The sequence below is a fragment of the Mustela erminea genome, chromosome 6 (genome assembly GCF_009829155.1).
Source record: "Mustela erminea isolate mMusErm1 chromosome 6, mMusErm1.Pri, whole genome shotgun sequence".
In the NCBI taxonomy this organism is placed as follows: domain Eukaryota; kingdom Metazoa; phylum Chordata; class Mammalia; order Carnivora; family Mustelidae; genus Mustela; species Mustela erminea.
The window spans coordinates 121,356,302-121,372,712 of record NC_045619.1 but is presented as its reverse complement, the minus strand read 5'-3'; the positions used below and the strand labels follow the sequence as shown (position 1 = coordinate 121,372,712).

Genomic DNA, 16,411 nt, shown 5'->3' with positions numbered 1-16,411 from the left:
ATGGCACTGGAGGTTGCACACTACCCAACTCCAAGAGGCACCATTTATATAGACCAATATAATGGCGCCCCCTGGAGTTGTGCAGCCATTAGTAACAGTGCCCACCCATAGGGCTTTGTGCAAGATTGAAGATCCACGTAAAGTGGTAAGTACATAAGGATTCAGTGTTTGCAGCCATTGTTTTTACGATGATGAGGACGGGGATGAGGATGATGATTATCTCATATAAATTCTTTCTGTATCTTGTCAATATCAGAAAATCCTAGAAGCTAATGATAAGCAAATGTAACTTCTAATGAAATAAAGCCAATATTTTATATTTAAGGAGACTTTTAGTGCTATAGATGCATTGCAATTAATCAAGACAACATTGTAAAGTGTCTCGTAGTTTTGGGGGGATATATAAATGATTGTCTTTTATTTTTTATTTCTGAATGGAGGGATTTTAGTAGGTACCCTGTGTTTCTACATCATTTTTTGTTACAGTTCAATGGACTCTTTAACTTCCCATAGGTTCTAGAAATCTGTAATTGAATTATATTTTTCAAAGTAAATTAACAGTAGCTGGCTTCAAAGATAGACTAGAATGGCTACGTTTTTAAAATACTAATATTCAAAAAAAGCAAAATTAATGCATTCATGCTTGCTATTTAAGTATAAATCTAGTATTAAGATATTTCAGTGACTATGCTTTGTGCTTAAATCCTTGAAGAGCTATAAAAATGCATTTGGTTTATTATTGATCATTTCCTTAGAACTATGTACCTATTATTGATATTTTAGTATTTATGTTTCAGAATAATAAAGACCTGCTGAACATGCTTCTGTGCTTTCACTGATGTAAATTCTAAAAACAGAGCGGTTGTCTAATGAATGTCTCCAGATATTTAATTTCATGGGCTGTTGCTAGGTAGGCTACACTTACTCTCTCGGCATTTGCATTTCAGGAAATTTCTGAAAAGCAGCACATTTACTTTTATCAGGAAATTTTATCAAAATGTTAAATGAATTGGAAGTATTAAAGTGTGGCTTAGGGTAGGGCTAGTAAGGTAGGGCTAGCCTAGGGTTGGATAGCCAACCAACCTCAAGATGTAGAGTGTTTCAAATGGTGTTGATGTTTATTTCTAACTTTTGCAAGTCTGATTGGGAGTCAACCTCCAAGCAGTCATTCTGAGGCTCTGACTTGTACTTCATAGTGTGCTGTCTTAGACATGTGATTTCTAAAATTTGTCCATTTACATCTATCCAACAGATAGAGAACAAATATGGAGGAGTACAGATCTGAGTGCTTTTTTTTTTCCTTTTGAGATTTTTATTTACTTATTTGACAGAGAGAGACACAGCAAGAGACGGAAAACAAGCACGAGGAGCTTCAGAGAGAGAGGGAGCAGCAGGCTTCCCGCCGAGCAGGGTCCTGGATATAGGACTCCATCCCAGGACCTTGGGATCATGACCTAAGCTGAAGGCAGACAGTTAACAAATGAGCCACCCAGGCGCCCCAGATCTGAGTGCTTTTTATGGGCCAGATCTGAATATGGTGCCTCACACTTGTACACACATGTCATTGGCAGAATCCCGTGGCCATACCTATCACACAGAAGGGTAAGAAACATCACCTATGTGTATTGAAAGGAGAGGAAACATGTTTGGATGAACAGCTGGGAAATCTCTGGACATAAAACATCTCTTTTTCATGCTTTCTCCACACATAGAACATCCTCTCTCCCCACAGGAGGGAAGCCCAGAATCTCATCCAGTCACTGCATAGAGCTTAGAGACCAGGGTTTCTGGGTGATGAGCCGTGTTCTCCCTAAGGCTCAGATGCAGCTCTTAGCATTTGGGGGATCTGTGAATTAAAAGGTGAGCTCTCCACACCTGCCCCCCATCCTCGGGGTCAGAATAAACTTAATGAAACCTCTGAAAGAGAAAGGAGAAGAATGAGACACACGGAAGAGTCACTGCTCCAAGGCAGTGAAATCCTCCAAGGGATGAAATCTTACCGACCTTGGGCAGGCAGAATGAGGTCCTTTTCTCAGAAAGACATAAATTTCTATATTAGTCTGTGATGCTCCTTGTTGAAGAATTCTCTTGTTAATTACCCCTAACTCAGCCTTTTGGGAGGTTTTTTTCCCTTGCCAGATATATATATAATAAAATTTGGCAGAAGAAAGCTGACCAAATGCTACTGAAACTCTAGCTCAAGGGCAAGAATTTGGGGAACACATTAGGAAATGTTAGTTGTTATCACTTATATGTAGAAAAGTATTACAAGAAAGAGATGAGCTCGGGCAAGAATGGGCTGGTTTGAGATAGAGACGGAAGGCTGTAGAGTGAGATCATAAATCTGGTGATTCAAAATGTAGACCCCAGGCTGGAAGAGGTAAGACCCCCCCCCAAAAAATGTTTCTTCTAAGACTGCCACTGACCAAACATGATTTAAAAGTATTAAATGCTACTATTTAGTGTTTCTTAACACTTTCAGCACTCACAAATATAGCTCATAATTGCAAGTTTATTTAATGATTATATAAATAGGATAAGCTTGTAATGAAATCTAATGTAATTTTCATCAGATGATATTCAATGTCTCTAAAATAGTAATCATGAATTCAGTATGTGATGAAGATATATTAACTTTGTCTACAAAGACACACATGCACGTGTGTGTGCAGCATTGCACATACACAAGCAAACACACACACACACACACGCACACACAACAAAGACTCCTGTGGCCCATTAGCAGGGCTGCTGAAAAAGAGGACAAAAACTTCCTGTCTGGGTTGCTGGGAAAGTGTGTTCGCATAAATTATAAAAGTATGTTTTGTACCAACTTACTGTTTTTCTCTGTGAACATACTTTAAAATCTCTCTGTAATATTGGGCTTTGTTATGTGTTCTCATTGTACTCATAGGGAAGAGTGACTTTATAACTATAGCTCCCATTTACTGAATATAACTGAGCTACTATCTTACTTCTATAATATTTAACATTCACAATGGCCCTTAACTTCAGGTACAATTATTTCTCTAGTTGGCATTGTTCTTTTTATTTATTTATTTATTTTTCAAGTAGGCTCTATGCCCAGTATGGAACCCAAGGTGGGGCTTGAACTCACAAGGCTGAGATCAAGACCTGAGCTAAGATTGAGAGTCTGATGCTTAATCGACGGAGCCACTCAGGCACTCAGGTTATTTTGATTTCTATTTGCAAGCAATTCACTGTGTACAACAAAAAAGGAAGTTTACTGAAATATATTCTCTCACTCAAGAGCAATTTAGCCTCATAGGTGTGCTCGGCAGAGGATGGAAAGCCCTCAGAACCCAGACAGCCTTTCTTCAATCACTGCTTGGTGTTTCCAAACCACACTGACTCATACTTCCACACTGGGCTGCTCGAGTCCTTTCTCTTCGCTTTCTCCGCATCTCTTTACACGTTAGCCATCCAGTCCTACCATTCTCCAGTTCCAGCCACGAGCAGAGACCCTGTGTGTGCTACTCCAGCTCAGTGATGACTTTCAGGGAGGAAATCCAATGATCCTGGTTTGGGTCAAGCATCCATTCCAGGCGACTGCCCAAAGTGCACCCACTTCCGCTCTAGTCTGAGGATGGTAATATTGGAGGAAGCGCACTACTGTGGGCTCAACAGACACCCTAAAAGATACATACCTCAGCCACCATTCCAAAAATAAGGAAACACATTGACATGGTAAATAATGTAGCCAGACTGTTCATAAGAGGAGAAGCCAGCAGGATTTCAGCTGGGGTCTGTGTGGATCCCAAGCCCATCATGTTGAATTTTGCTACCCAGCTTACTGCTGAGAGTACCAATCAGCATTTCTTTGAATCCACACCTTCTACGTCACTACCTGGCTTCAGGTGTGTATAAATCCTAAATGAATAGTTAAGCCCTTACTGCCACAATCATTGTCATAATAATTATTATTCAAGATTTTAATACATTTTCAATAAACTAATCTCCTATAGGATTTCTCCCACACTAACACACACCAAAGAAATAAGTAAGACTTCAAAGCCTTTCTTTTCAGTTATTTTCCCATTAAATCCATTTGGATTTCCCAGAAATTAAATACAAAAAAAAAAAAAAAAAGGTTTTTTATTCATTGATGGACAGAAAGGTGAGGCCCAGTGAGACGACGTCATGAGACGACGCTCTGGAGGCTGGGTATTCATCGTCCCAGTCTTGTCATTGTCCTTTATAAGCAAAATGAAGGAACGTGCTGTGAACCAGCGGCTTTCCTAGTTAAGACCCTTCTTTTCTGCAAGGAGAAGTGAAGGTGAACAGAGAGTGAAATGTTTGCCGTCATCAGGAAACAAAGATTTTATCATTCTGGGAAAACAAAAGGAATAAGGGGCGGATACCAGAAGGAGGACTTTGTTCAGAATGGTTCTACCGGTAATCTGACAAGGAGGTAGGAGGCGATTTCTGCTCTGTGGTGCTTGAACCCTTCTAAATGGAAACAGGCTGTCCCCATAAAATCTGCACGAACTCATATATGCAATGGCTCTGTGATATAGATTTACTATCCTGTAGGGCCCCCTAGGGACCGCATGGCAATCTCCAAAGCTCGTTGCAATCAGACCCCAGAACGAGAGGTGAAATGATAATGTTTCAGGCCATGCGGGTCTACAACTCAATCTTGCCGTCAAGAGATTTTTCTCCAATCTGTTGTTTGACTTCATTCACGAGGTGCAGAGCAAACACTTAGGGGATGCAGGAAGGAGGCACAGTCGGATTTTCTTAAAGGGTTATCTTTTTTTTTTTTTTTAAAGCTGGGGGTCCCTGTCAGGGGACCAAGTTTTCATAATCACCACTGTCCCCTAATAACTTGTACTGTGGCTAAATCAGATTTGCTCTCGTCCTGAAATGAAGGATTAGTGGCATTGGAGGTGCCACAAGGGCAATTTGATGTGAGTTTCTCCTTCCTGCGGTTTCCAAGAGGTGAGGACACAGGCAGAGGTGTCCAGTGGAATGCGGAATGCTGACAGCCGTAGGGACAGAGCGCTGCTCCGGCCGCTGCTCCTTGCCCGTACCCAGAACGCCACTCACGCGCCATCTCTGAGTGGTCTAAAAATTGGTGCCGCTCCTCCTGAAATCGCCATAATGGGACTCATTAAGGATTAAATAAACCAAGCTCTCCAATGGTCACATGGTGACTAGTGGGGGGTAGAGGAAATCCACTGCTTCTGACTTTCTAAGCTTTCCGAGGATCCGTTGTTCCGCTCAGGGACTCCATACTCCTTTTTGTCTCATGGAGGAATGAAATTCTCAGCTCCTGGATGTGGGGAGAATTTTACACCTTCAACTAAACGCGCAGTGGAACAGATTCTTCGACTCACTTGCTCTGGCTTCGGCTTGCAAAGCCTCCGGTATTCGTAAATTTCAGCGCATGGGATCTTTATTGGAGGCAATCTGAAAAATTCTAGCCTGGATCTCCTTTATGAAGTGGGTCCTCTGTGTTATAAATGATATAGTGGGAACTAAAAAATATTTATTGATTCATAATTTCATAATGCAATGCAAGCAACTGGGGGAAAATGAAAGAGTAAGTGCTTCTTTTTAAATAAAATAGCACTCGGGAAATGTTCTTCCCTCCTTTCTCAGGCTAGACTCTAATCCCAATGGTGCGTCTGTCATTCCGAAATACAGTAGCTCAAAGGAAATCTTTCTTTCTCTGCATGTATGTATGTTTGGATGCATGTAAGCCTCCTTCTGTTATTTTTAGCGGAGTCTGATACAGGCAAAACAGTAAGAGAAGTGCTACAAAGAGCCATTTGGCCAGAGAGAGTAACACTGACATGAGATTATAAAAAAGAATGACGACTTCTTACCCTTTTCATCTTTCCTATGACGTCTTCAAAGGGGCAACTCTTAATCCATCATTAAAGAATAATGTTTGTATTTTGATTTAAAAGGGAAAAACCAACAACACACCCCAGCAGTACTGACCTCGTGTTTGTTTTTTCAAAAGCACTGTTGAAGTGGAAGAGAATTTGGACCTGCCCTCTGGTATACAAAGCAGCCTTTTTGCCTTTCTGTATGATGCCCCTGCCATGTCAGAAGAAGAAAGAGTTGAATTTGCTTTGTTCAAAGTAGAAATATTTATCAGGTGCCTTCTGTAGTTGGTGCCAACTCTGCATTGAATGGTGCCAACTCTGCATTGAATTCTCACCAGATGCATGGTAAAGTTGGTAAATGTCGACAATGAATGTTGGACAAACACATGTCAGAGGGAGTGCTGTGCTGAATGGATTGGAAACGTGGTGTGGATTAAGTCCACACTACTTCAGATTATTACACTCACTTAACCCCCCACCGCTCTCAAAGAAGGAAAGGTATTCAGGGAAGAGGTGAAAACTTTAACTCTTAAATAAATATGAGAGTGCTGTCAGGATAGCAAACTGTTGTACTCAGAATGTGCCAAGGGCAACCAGCTCAATAATTGCAGTAGCTCAGGAAGCCTTGACTTCATGCCACGAGGCGTTATGTATTAGAGAAATGATTACTATTGCAGAGATAAATTACTGATGATTTGTTTCATGTTACAAGTCTCCTGGCCTTTTCAAGTATGCCATAGTGTGGCACATTTCCAAGAATAAATCAGATGGGGACCTTATGTTCCAGAACCCAACAAGCTAGTTAGGGAAGTAAGATACACAGTTAATAACTAGTACAAAGACTAGAAGTGAGACATGGCATGTGAAACATGAGGAGCCTCAGCCACGGTGTGCGGCACAGATCTTCCTTCTGGAAGGAATCTGTGACAGGGGAGTGCAGTTAGCTAATGGGCTGCAGCTATCATGCCTTCGGGACCCACTGCCGAGGTCTCAGGGAGGTCATGCCCTCCCTGGCCTGCATTCCACCCGAGGGATGGGTTCCTGGAGCAAAGCCGTTCCTGCCCAATGCAGGCCTCTAGCAAAGCATCTTTGCTCTAGGGCTCCCCCGCCTGGTGAGACGTTCACAGAGCAGCCCTGGAGGCTGAGGTTCTATCTAGTCCTCCTGCCTTTCCTTTCCCTTCACAGATACTAGACTCCCATCGCCCTCTCAAGTCTCTGCGACTCCTGCCCCTCCTCCGTACCTTTCTCCTTCTAGATCTTTTGTATTTCTCATTTTATGTTTCCTGGAGGGCCAGAACTGATATTTAAAGCTGAAGTACTTTGAAGATTCAGAAAAGAGATCAGTCCATTCATCTGTAGGGATTAGGGATTCCTTGCAGAGATAAGGGACCGTTGCACGGGGCCCCTATGAGATAGACATTAGCAATAATGAAGTCTTCGGCATATTTAAAAATAAGTTATGAATGGGGCTCCTGGATGGCTCAGTCGGTTAAGAGTCCAGCTCTTGGTTTTCACCCAGGTCATGACCTCAGGGTTGTCAGATCGATTGTGTCAGGCTCCACGCTCAGTATAGAGTGTACTTGAGAGTCTCTACCTCTTCCTCTGTCCCTCCCCCTGCTCTGTCTCTAAAATAAATAAATCTTTTAAAAAAACGATTTGTAATAATGAATGCTAATATCATTCATTAAGACTGTTCTGGCAATGCTCCATTTATTTCAGCACCAATTATAGCAAAATTCATCAGTGAGATTCCAGGATGTCTCCTTCCCACCAGGCGCTCTAGCAGTTGGTCTTTATTAACCTCCTTCCTCCTCCCCCTTTTCCACAGATAAGGAAACTACAAGGTTGTGAAGTTCCATAAATTACTAGGGGCAGCCAAGTGACAAAGTGAAGAAAAAATGTTCCAGTAATGATCTCAGCCTGCGAAATACTCAGCGACCAGGCTGGGATTTATGACTTTGAGAAGAGAAACCATTCGTGTCTAGCACATCACTCTGCATTAATTTTCCTAAAACATTTACTCGCTTGCTCAAAAAAAAAAAACCTCCGTGGCTTTCCCTTTTCTAGAGAAGGTCCAGGGAACACTAAAGTCTTGAAGAGCTCCTTACTGCCCAGATGGCAGGGAGCTGTGTGGTTAAACAAGATCAACAAACATTTCCCACCTTCTCCTACACTGGGGACTTACCAGAGGCATTAGCACGTGAAAGGCTTTAGAAGTCCCAAAGGAAGACATTCAGCTTCATTTATTTTGGTGTTCCCTAAGGGTCCTTGATCAGGGAGTTCTTAATTCAGCAACACCTAACAAATGCCTCACAGAATTAGTCTTTTTTGAGAAATTCTGGCTTAGAGAAGAAGGTAAAATTTACTGCATGGCCCTATATAGAAATATATAGATGTATATATTTGTTTTTCCTTTATTTCTAAAACATTTTTATCTTATTCCACTCATACATCATATAGACAATACTTATTAATTAGAATTTACACTGAAAAAATGTAAGGAAGAGACCTCTCTTAAAATCACCTTATACCATTTAATTTTAGAGACTTTCCTTTCAAAGGTCTATTTATACCCATACATGTATAGATCAATACATAAATGTCACACATGTTTAAATAATGTTTAATGTTAAATCATGAGCTTCTCCTTCTCTCGCTCTCTCTTTCTTCCCTCCAAAATATTGGTGTTGTTCCATTTCTCCCCACTATCAGCTGGGTAACTATCGTAACAACCTGCTGTGTAATCTTCTGTCCCTTTCTCTGTGCTTCTGTATAAACACACACAAATATTTAAATTTGTTTTTTACTAAATGGAGAATGATATTATACACATTTCTCCAGATCTTACCTTTCACACTGAACACAGTGAGAGGTTCCTTCTGAGTTGATTCTCTTGTTACCTTTTTTTTTTTTTTAAAGATTTTGTTTATTTATTTGACAGACAGAGATCACAAGTAGGGAGAGAGGCAGGCAGAGAGAGAGGAGGAAGCAGGCTCCCTGCCGAGCAGAGAGCCCGACATGGGGCTCGAGCCCAGAACCCTGGGATCATGACCTGAGCTGAAGGCAGAGGCTTTAACCCACTGAGCCACCCAGGCGCCCCCTCCTGTTACCTTTTTTAAATGGCTGCACAAGGGTAGATGGTATTTCTTTAACCGTTTCTCTTTTGATGGGTTTAATTTTTCTTAAACCTCTATGATTGCTTTCAAATAATTCTGAACATTTGGGACGCCTGGGTGGCTCAGTTGGTTAAGTGTCTGGCTTTGGCTCAGATCATGATGTTAGTATCTTATGATCAAGCCCCATGTCGGGTCCCAGCTCAGGGAGGGAGTCTGCTTCTCCCTCTCCTTCTGCCCCTCCCCCTGCTCATGCTCTCATGCAGGCTCTCTCTCTCTCTCTCAAATAAATAAATACAATTGTTTAAAAATCTTAAAAAATGGTAATTCTGAACATATATTCCTATAGACTATGGCACTTATTTCTATGAGATGGTCAAGATGGAGTCCAGGATTGAGAATGCTTAAACCATTTATATACATATAAATTATGTATACACACAAACTTATACACATACATTTTGATTTTTAATAGATACTATAGATTGTTTTTCCAAAGATTGCAACAATTCATATTGCTCACTACGAAGCATAAGAAAACCTTTTCCCCTGTGGGTCACCAGCAGTAGGTGTCTGTTATTCCTCCTTGCAGTTGCCAGTGTTATGGGGTCCAATGATAGCTATTATTTTACTTTGCATCTTCCTGTCTACCAGGACAATGGGACAGATTTTGTCTCTAATAGTTGCAGCAGGCGATATTCCTGTTCTGACCTATCTCCGCACTTTTCACCTTCTCTGTGAACACCAGTCTCTTCGGCTGCCCAAACCTGCATTTCTTTGAGAAAGGTCTTTGTTTGGCTGCTAGGCCCCAAGCCACAAACCAAAACAAAATGCTTGCTGGAAGCTGACCTCCATCGGTGACTGATGACGCAACCAGAGCAAGATGACTCTGAAGTCATGACTCTGGAGATGACCCAGCACCGTTAATTCCAGCTTCTAAAAAATGGTGATTTATTTAATCGTGTGCCCTTTTTTGGTTCCTTCCCTTCCCCATCTTACTTTTCCCAAATAAGTCAGATGTACTTCAATTTTTGTCTCAGAGTCTGTGTCTAGGAGAACCTGGCCTGAAAGAGAGTCACTTGTATTGTCTTCTAGGAATTGTCTGTTGACACGTTTTCTTGACTGAAGCTTGATTCCCCAGAGGACCTGTCTTAACAGGACCTGAAACTATCAAGGAGGAAAAGATGCAACTGCCCCTGGGATTGCCGCTGGAGGCAGAGAAATGCCTTGTCTTTTCCTTTTGCCTTGATTTCCAGATACCCCTTTGTGTCCAGAGACTGACTGGGTCCCAGCCAGACTGGAACCCAGCCAGACCATTTGTCAAGGGAGACGGACAATGCAGTCTGCGGTCTCAGTCCCTGCTGTGCAAAGCAGAGTAGCCGAAAGACGAGGAATGAATCTGAGACCTAAGCGACCCAGAACTGACACCTGGCCGAAATTATGGAGAGCCGGTTACGCCAGTCCGATTTATTAACTCTTTACCCTCCAGTGAGCTGAATGTTATATTAACTCCCATAGATTCTATCCCATGAGATATATATCTATCTGGGAACTCTGTTCTGTTTCATGAATCTGTTTGTCTCATCAAATGCAAATAACTTTGGATTACAACTTTAAGACATTTTGTCGAGCTTCATCTCTTCTTTCTTAATTATCTTTTAACGCGTCTCAAGTATTTGTTCTTTCATATAAACTGGAGGTTATTTATCTAAATCAAATATAAAAAATGATACTCATGAGAATTGCAGTTATAAACTGAGAGGTAACCTTTTAGTGTCTTCTGATATCTTTAGTTTGTTGTGTTTTGTTTACATTTTTCAATAAAACTTCATGGTTTTTATTATAGGTTCTTTGTTAGAATAAATTTATTCTACATATTTTCAATTTTGATACAATTGTGAATACAATTGTGAATGTTGTTTTCCCTATATCAATTCTAGCTGTTACTATAATACAGACTTAATTATTACTATAGGGATTTTTGTATATTTTTCTTGTATCTATACACCTTACCCAATTCCCATATTAATCTAACAGATATTTTTTTGAACTAGGGGTTTCAGGTTTTCTAGATATTCAGTGTTATCAACAGCAAAAACTTTTCTCTCTTCTTTTTGATACACTACCAATTTGTTTTTCTGACATTTTTCTATTTATCAGGACTTCTAAAGCAACATTTCATATTAATATGAATAATGGGTATCCTCATCTTGTTCCTGATTTTAATGAAAATGGCCTTACCACTACATCATTTAGGATGATATTTCATATTGCTTTTTGTAAACAGAATTTATCTTACTTATATAGTTCTCTTCTAGTCCTACATTATTTAAAATTTTATTAGGCTAAGTTGTTTTATTTTATCAACTGACTTTTCATCATCCATTGTCATGATAGATGCTTTTTCTCCTCTAATTTGTTAATATAATGAATTATGTTGACAGATATTATAATAGTAAAACATCTATGAATTTATGAAACAAATCTGGCTTGATTATTCCTTTGAAAAGATTGCTAGATTATATTTTCCAGTAGAATGTTTTGCATTTCTATTTACCTAAGATTGGTTATATTTATGAAAGATGCTTCTTTTTCTTTTTATGTCACTTTTATCAGCTTTTCAATAAAGGTTAGGATAGCTTCATAAAATTATTTCAGAAGCTTTTAATACTTCCTTCTCATCTAGAATTGTTTAAATAACACCAAAATTATACTTTTTATTTTTGGAACTAAGTTGTAACAGTATCTGACACTACTCTCTCTTATGGTAAATCTTTAATCATCTTTGCAATCTCTTCTATAGAAATTTGTTTATCTATGGTACATCTTCTGGGATCAATGTGGGAAGTTACATTTTACTCAAAATATATACATTTTCCTTAGATTTTTGAACTTGATTGCTGTGAATTATATCTAGCATTTTCTTAAAATTACTTCACCTTGGTTTTTTCATGCTTTCTTTCTTAGCTCTAATTCTGTACCTTTTTGTTCTCTTCTTCTTTCCCCCTTAGGAGCTCTTGATTTGATTTTTTTAAACTGCTTTATGGTGGCAAATTGCACATATTCAATGTATATATTTGATGACTTTGAACATATACCTACACCTCTGAAACCATCACTACCCTCAAGGTAACAAATATCTTCATCTCATCCACCAGTTTCCATTTACCCCCATCTCATCTTCTTTTGTGGTAAAAACACCTAACCTGAGGGCGCCTGGGTGGCTCAGTTGGTGAAGCGTCTGCCTTCGGCTCAGGTCATGATCCCAGGGTCCTGGGTTCGAGCCCCACATCGGGCACCTGCTCGGCGGGAAGCCTGCTACTCCCTCTCCCTCTCCCACTCCCACTGCTTGTGTTCCCTCTCTTGCTGTGTCTCTCTTTGTCAAATAAATAAAATCTTTTTTTAAAAAAAAAAAAAAAACACTTAACTTGAGAACTACTCTCTTAACAAACTTTTCAGTGTACAATACAACATTGTTAGCTATGGACACTAGGTTGTGCAGCAGACCTCTAGAATTTACTCATCTTGCATAACTGAAACCTTCTACCTATTGAACAACAACGACACATCCCCTGCCCCCCAAGCCCCTGGTAACTACCAGTCTACTTTCTGCTTGTATGAGTTTGACTGTTTTAGATCATGAAGTACTTGCCCGTCTATGACTGACCTATTTCCCTTAGCATAATCTCCAGGTCCATCCATGTTGTTGCATGTGGCAGGATTTCCTTCTCTTGAAGGCTGAATAATACTCCATTTTACGTCTATACCACATTTTCTTTATCCATTCATCCATCACTGGACCATATTTTGGCTATGTGTGCATCAATGCTGCGATGAACATGAGAGTGCGGATATCTCTTTGAGGTACTGATGTCAATTCTTTTGAATGACTACCCCAAAGTGGGATTGCTGGATTAGATGGTTCTGGTATTTCTGATTTAACTACCATACTGTTTGCCATAGAAGCTATTCTACTTTATGTTCCCATCGGGAATGTTACAAGGGTTTCAATTTCTTCCCATCCTCACCAACATTTATTATTTTTATATAATAGCCATCCTAACAGGTATGATTGGTTATTATGGTTATGATTTACATTTCCCTGCTGAGAAGTAATGTTGAGCATCTTTTCAGATGCCTTTTGGCCAAAGGCCAAGGCACCTTTGGAAGAAATGTGTAGCCATTCCTTTGCCCATGTTTTTAAGTAGGCTATGTGCTTTTTTGCTTTGAGTTTGTAGGAATTCCTCATATATTTTGGATGTTAATCTCTTATCAAATATATGGTTAGCTAATATTTTCTCCCATTCTATAGGTTGTCTTTTCACTCTGGTGATTGTTTCCTGTGCTGTGTAGAGGTCTCAATTTGATGTAGTCCCACATGCCTGGTTTTGTTTTTTGCTTATGCTTTCATGTCAAATCTAAGAAATCACTGCCAAGAGCAATTTCTTGAAGTTTTTCACCTGTTTTCTTCTAGGAATTTTAGAGTTTTCGTTCTTACATTTAGGTCCTTAATCCATTTTGTGTTGATTTTTGTGTATAGTGTAAGATAAGGATCCAGTTTCATTTTTTTACATATGAATTTCCAGTTATCCCAGCACCATTGGTTGAGGACACTGGCCTTCTCCATTGTGTATTCTTGGCACCCTTGTTAAAGATCAGTTGATTGAATATGCATGGCTTTTTTTTTTTTTTCTGGGCTCTATATTCTGTTACATTGACATCTATGTCTATTTTAATGCCAGTACCATATTGTTTTTATTTTTTTTCTTTTAATTTCAGTATAGTTAACACAGAGTGTTATATTGGTTTCTGGTCATATCACTTTAATTACTATAGCTTTGTAATATATTTTGAAATCAAAACTCCAGCTTTGTCCTTTCTCAAGATTTCTTTAGCTAGTTGGAGACTTTTGGTTCCATAGGAATCTTAGGATTATTTTTTTCTATGAAAAATGCCAATGGATGGTGCACCTGCGTGGCTCAGCGGGTTAAGCCTCTGCCTTCGGCTCAGGTCATGATCTCAGGGTCCAGGAATCAAGCCCCATATCGGGCTCTCTGATTGGCAGGGAGCTTGCTTCCCACCCCCCGCCTACCTCTCTGCCTACTTGTGATCTCTCTCTCTCTCTGTCAAATAAATAAATAAATCTTTTTTTAAAATGCCAGTGGCATTATAGTAGGGATTACATTGAATCTGTAGATCACTTTGCATAGTATGGACTTTTTTTTTTTTAAAGATTCTATTTATTTATTTGACCGAGAGAGAGATCACAAGTAGGCAGAGAGGCAGGCAGAGAGAGAGAGAGAGGAAAGCAGGCTCCCCACTGAGCAGGGAGCCCGATGTGGGGCTCCATCCAGGAACCCCGGATCACAACCCGAGCCAAAGGCAGATGCTTAACTGACTGAGCCAGCCAGGTACCCCTAGTATGGACATTTTAAAAATATTAACTTTTCCAATCCACAAACACAGGCTGTCTGTCTCTCCATTTATTTGTTTTCCTTTTCCTTAATTTCTTTCATCACTGATTTACAGTTTCTGGTTTAAAACTTTCACCTCCTTAAGTTTATTCCTGAGTATTTTATTCTTTCTCATACTATTGTAGATGGGATTGTTTTCTTAATTTCCTTTTCAGATAGCTTGTTGTTGGTGTATTTTTGTATGTTGATTTTTTTATCCTGCGACTTTATTGCATTTGTTTATTTACTTCTAAGTTTTGGTTATTTTTTGGTGGAGTCTTTAGGATTTTCTGTCTCTATAGAGGATCATATCATCTACAATTAGAAATAATTTTACCTCTTCCTTCCCAACTTCAATGCCTTTTATTATTATTAATTTTTCCCCTAACTGTTGTGATTAGGACTTCCAAGAGCATGTTAAATAGAAAGAAGTAGCAAAAGTGGGCATTCTCGCCTTGTTCCAGATCTTTGAGGGGAAGCTTTCAGTTTTTCACTGTTGGATATGATAATAGCCTTGGATTCTTCACATGGCCTTTATTGTGTTGAGGTGCATTCTTTCTAAACGTAGTTTATTGAGAGTTTTTATTGTTAAAGATGCTGAATTTTGGCAGGTGCTTTTCCTGCATATCCAGGTGGTTTTTATCTTTCAGTCTGTTAAGTGATTTGCATATGCTAAACCATCTTTGCATCTCGGGGATAAATCTCAATTGGTCTTGGTATATGATCCTTTTAATACATTGTTGAATTCGTTTTGCTAACATTTTTTTGGAATTTTTTGATTTTTTTTGAATTTTGCATCTATCTTTCGTTATTAAGAAATAACCTGTAGTTATAACCTGTAGTTATAACCTGTAGTTATTAGGAAAACCTGTAGTTTTCTTTCCTTGGAGTGTCTTTGTGTGGTTTTGGTGTTAGAGTAATGCTGGCCTCAAAAATGAGTTTAGAAATGTTCCGTTTTCTTCAGTTTTTGAGGAAGAGTTTAAGAAGTATTGGCATGAACTCTCCTTTAAATGTTTAGTAGAATTCACCAGTGAAACTGATGAGGGAGCAGGAGGCTGGCTGAAGACAAAGCAAAAGCTGGCACCTTGCATCCCCTCCCCCTCCTCTCCCCCTAAGTCATATGTGTAGCATTCCTCAAGCAGCCCTGACTGCCATGAACAATAAGCAAATAGTTAACTTGCTGGGATCACAATCCTGCAAGACAGGAGTCTCCCTTGGCTTACAAATGTCCTAAATCTCACTAATAAAGACGATTGATAGCAGGATTATGACATCCCACCAAAAAGTCTCCCAACTACCTTGATGTAAATGGCTGGCCTAAAGATGACATTGATCAAGCCAACATTGATCAAGCCACAAGGGCAAGGCCTCTGGTATCCTGGCACCCTGTAGGCCCTCTTTAGCATATGAAAACTCTGTTGAAACCTCCCATCCCTTCCCCTCACCTCCCCCCAACCGCAAGGTATATAGCATGCCTACCCTCACAACCCGGGGCAGCAGCTCTTCCTGCCCACAGGTCCTGTCCCCATGCTTTAATAAACCACCATTTTGCACCAAAGATGTCTCAAGAGTTCTTTCTTGGTCATCGGCTCCAGACCTCAGCCCACTGAACCTCACCTAGGTTCTAGAAATTCATCAAAACCATCTGGTCTTTTCTTTGTTGGGAGGTTTATTACTGATTCAGTCTCATTACTGATTATTGGTCTGTTCAAGTTCTCTCTTTCTTCAACTTGCATTACATTTTCCAATTTTGTTTTCTATAATCATGATGGTGTATGTGCAGAAAAGTGCTAAGTCGGCAGGTCTGGCTGCCCAAGCTGCTCTTTGCCAGGGAAGACCTGTCTGCAGGATTGGCACTTTGCTGACTCCTGGGAGATGAGCTTTGAGCCCTTCGAATATTCTGCCTGATCAGAGTATTTTTGCATGCCTGAGGCCTTGGGCCATGTGTTACCAGCTTAATCAGATACTTTATGCTAACAGAGTGATT

The 16,411-nt window shown here is 39.9% G+C and overlaps 1 long non-coding RNA gene across 1 annotated transcript; it reads right to left on the bottom strand.

Moving 5' to 3' along the window:
• Positions 1-4,157: 4,157 nt before the first annotated feature.
• Positions 4,158-15,946, bottom strand: LOC116592522. The gene is made up of 3 exons (XR_004286501.1): positions 15,904-15,946; positions 8,044-8,156; positions 4,158-4,279 (listed from the first exon to the last, which is right to left on the bottom strand). It is a non-coding gene; the product is annotated as an uncharacterized LOC116592522 (long non-coding RNA).
• Between the last annotated feature and the right edge of the window lie 465 nt (positions 15,947-16,411).